The following is a 4,079-nucleotide window of genomic DNA, read 5'->3' as shown; positions in this document are numbered from 1 at the left end:
TTTAGGCTATTCAAGTCCCATAGTTGTCTGACTTTTAGGAGAAAGGCTATTTCAGATGTTGGTTCTGATCCCAGAATCAGAACAATGGCCTAGTAAATGTCATTTTTGTGAGAGAAGTGAGTGTAATCTCAGGAAAGCCTGAGTGGATGTTTACTCTTGGGCTCCTTCCACCTGGAAGGCCTCCCTCTCTCTTACCCGTGGAAATGCCCACCCTCCTCAAGGGTCAGCGCCAACATCATCTCCTCTGAGATGCCTTCCTGAAGTCCCCTATTCTAACTCCTCCATACCAGAGTGGCCATTCTTTTGCCGCCATGCTGCTCCCAAGGATAGCACTTAGCAGGGTTCATTCTGTTCATGGTAGTCACCTGCATATGTGTCAGTCTTTCCTGTAGAAGCTCCTGGAAGGCATGAACAGTGCTTCCCTCATCTTGGTATTCTCCATAGCAGTCAGCACAACCTAGCCTATGGGGGCACCCAGGCAGTGCTGTGAAATGGAAAGGTATGGGGTTTTGGAATGTCTTAGAGCAACTCCCAAACTTTGCATTGCAATTCTTCGGTGTCCGAGATAAAGCTTCAACTTGCTTGACACATCTCTGATGAAGCTGGGTACCCATTGTCATTTTCCCTCTACAGCACAGACTGCAGGGTGCCAAGAGGTAGAATGACTTGCTCATGGAACCAGAAGCAGGCTGTGAACTGCTGTCCCTGAGCATTCAGCCTAGGGCTTAGTGTCCATGAGTTCTCACCCCTCAGTATCTTCTCCCAGCAAGAGATCCTGAATGACTCCACCAACTGTAGTGCAGGCTAAGAATTGAAATTTCCCATGAAGACCGATTTTGATAGAACAGAAAACAGGAACTTGGAGCTTCTGACCCCTTGAATGGCTTAAATCTCAGAGCTCTGGAAGGGATGAGGTCTCTGGAAGCTTCCTGAGAGAGGAGGTGGCTCTTGGAGGGGAGAGGTATTCTGCCTGGGAAACACTTATGACCTTGCAAGGCCAGGGCATTCAGGGTGAGGGACAGGGGTAAGGAATCAGTGGAATGGCTTCTTGGGGTCAGCTGTGGACATAAGGAGGAAGAGTGCAGGGGCCTGAGTCTAGCCCAGCAGGACTGACCCTTGTGAACCTCAGGTTCCCAGGAAGGGAAGGAGCAGATGTTCTGCCTAGGAATGAGGAAAATTCCCTAGACTAGCACTTTGTGGAGCTACATTCTTGGGAACTGGGGCGTGGTGGATGTGGTGGGGGTGGGGAGGGCATTGCAGCAGATGTAGTATTGGGTCTGCATCAAAGCCCTATTGAACCTTAAAGTGATTTTTGCTTTTTGGTTACTTCAGTTTTAATTCATCTCATCAGGGAAAAATGTCTTCATTGGATCCTAGACTGTCAAACCTGGGAGGGTCCTTTCAGATGAGGGGAAGGGACTTCCATAGAGTCACATGGGAGCTGGGGGCAGAGCTAGTTCTAGGACCTGGCATCTGACTTCCCATTCCATTGCTCTTGGTCCCTCCCTCATCCCCATCCTGCTTCTCTCAGGCACTCTCATGGTTTGGTGTCCCGCTCACATTCATAAGTGCGTTGCTATTGGACATGCTCTAGGACTAAGAATTTTCTCTCTTTTGCTTTTTTATAGGGGACAGGGATTGGGACTGAGAAAAGTGCATAGTAGCAAAGAAGCTTTGCAGGCAGATGAAGGAGATGGTCAAAGTTGAGGGGAAGGGTGCATATGGATCAGCCCCAAGACCCAGCGGGATTTGTAAGAGAACTTCGTCTGCCTGGTAAACACAAGGACCTTTTGCTAATTCATGTTTATCGAGCACTTAGGTTTTGTCTGCACTGTGCTCAGTGCTATGTATATATTAATTAATTTTATCCTCATCAGACATTTATGAGGTAGGTAAGGTATGCCATTTTCATAATATGGAGGAAGAAATGGGTTCAGAGGTAAAGTCACCTGCCCAGTGATGCAAAGCTAGTAGTCGACAGGGCCTGGATTCAGCCTTGTGTTCTGATCACTCAGCTACTCAGCCTTTAGAGAGTGTGAAAAGCAGGCTGAGATGCCCCCGTTATGGGTGAGTAAAGGGTGGGCTGAATGAAGTGGGGGAGGGGGAGGGGCATCCTGCATCAGAGAATTATCCTGTGCTGCTGACTGACCACGGACAGGGGGTGTGGGGGGGTGAGGAATGGAATTCAATTCCTCATCCTGGTGACCCTCTGGATCCAGTCCTTATTGTGGTAGATGTAGGAATACACCCCATAGTGGTCCTTCTGTCCACAGTCCTCACCCCAGGACACCGTTCCCACCAGGTACCACTGGCCTCTCTCCTTATCCAGGGTCACCATGGGGCCTCCAGAGTCCCCTGCACAGGCATCCTTTCCCCCTAGATGAAAAGGAGATGCAGGTTAAAGCGCTCCCCTTCTTAGCCCCAAATCCAAAGGAGCCTCCTTTTCCCTATATCTGACTTGTAATCCATAAAATTGGACGCGAGGGGGCGCTATAGACCATGTGACCCAAACTTGGGCTGAGGGCGGTTCTGCTGGGCCTCCTCCGAGCTCAGCGATTTCCGAAAGTGTGGGTTCGGGACTCTCCTTTCATAGGGGAAAACTTGGGCTTGGGGAAGGGAATGACGGAATTTCTTAGCGCTCCTTTCTCTGACACAGGGGAATTCCCCAGTGGAATCCTGACCTTCTTCCTCTCCTCTGACTCCTCCTCCATTCAGCCTTCCAGACTGGAGGGTCTCCAGCCCTTCGGTGGCTGGTGGTGCCCTGTTGTATTCCTTCCTCTTGACTTACCTTCCTTCTCCCCAGCACAGATCATGTCCCTGGTCACTTTCCTCTTCAGAGGGGCATAGGCCTCCAGGCATGTGCGGTGGTCCACAACTGGGATTTCGATCTGGAACATAAGGCCATGGTTGGTCCCCACCCCTGGCTGAGGAGTCCGTTCTGCTCTGACACCCCTAGAGCTGGCTCCTCCCCGTCCCCTTCCAGGATGAACCTGAGTCCACCTTAGACCTGGTCTCAGCAATTGCCCTCTGCTCCGGGTGAAGGAACGCTAAAGAGTCAGGAGATCCATATTCTGCAACTGTCTCAGGCATGAACTGGCTGTGTGACCTTGAACAGGTCTTTTGCCCTCTCTGGGCCTCAGTTTTCTCATCTGTAGAAGGGAGATAATATTTGCCTAGCGCATTCATTATTCCAAATATGGAAATGTATTCAAAACTTATGGTCAGTCTACTTTCCCCCCATCCCTACAATTACTGGCTATGGAATCTGCGACATAGAGTGTAATCACGGCCCTTCAGACCTCTGAGACCACTTCCTCATCTGAAGAATGGAAGTCACCATATTTGACATACTCATCACATGGAACGGTACAGAGGAGACGAATGAGCAGATGTTTTGTAAACTACAAGCGCTGTATAAAAATGTTCAGTACCGGGCGCCTGGGTGGCTCAGTTGGTTAAGCGACTGCCTTCGGCTCAGGTCATGATCCTGGAGTCCCGGGATCGAGTCTCGCATCGGGCTCCCTGCTCGGCAGGGAGTCTGCTTCTCCCTCTGACCCTCCTCCCTCTCATGCTCTCTCTATCTCATTCTCTCTCTCAAATAAATAAATAAAATCTTTAAAAAAAAAAATGTTCAGTACCGTAGGGTTTACCGCTGCTCACCTTACAGCAGGCATTTACTTACTTTCTCCCCCACTACAGTATGAGCTTCTAGACACTGGGTCTGTATTTTGTCCACTTCTACTTACACAGCTTGGAACATAGTCAACACTCAGGTGTATATATATATATATATATATAAATATATATATATATATATATTTTTTTTAACCTGAAGCAATAAAGTAAGGTACTGTGATTAGTGTTGCCCTTGGGGCTTGGGGGTAAATGTTGAAGTCTGGAACCACATGAGGAAACACCTGAGTCTCATTTACCCAGAGCAAGAATGGCATGAGTCACATACCCCAAAAGTATAGCTCCTGCTGACTTTCACCTTTTAGGTCCCTCCTGGGCCACGGCCTTCCCAAATAGGTGGGGAGAGAAAGTCAGGGCAGGCTGGTTATGAACTCATATCCTCAGCA

The sequence above is a fragment of the Neomonachus schauinslandi genome, chromosome 1 (assembly GCF_002201575.2).
Source record: "Neomonachus schauinslandi chromosome 1, ASM220157v2, whole genome shotgun sequence".
Lineage (NCBI taxonomy): Eukaryota > Metazoa > Chordata > Mammalia > Carnivora > Phocidae > Neomonachus > Neomonachus schauinslandi.
This window is presented reverse-complemented; position numbering follows the sequence as displayed.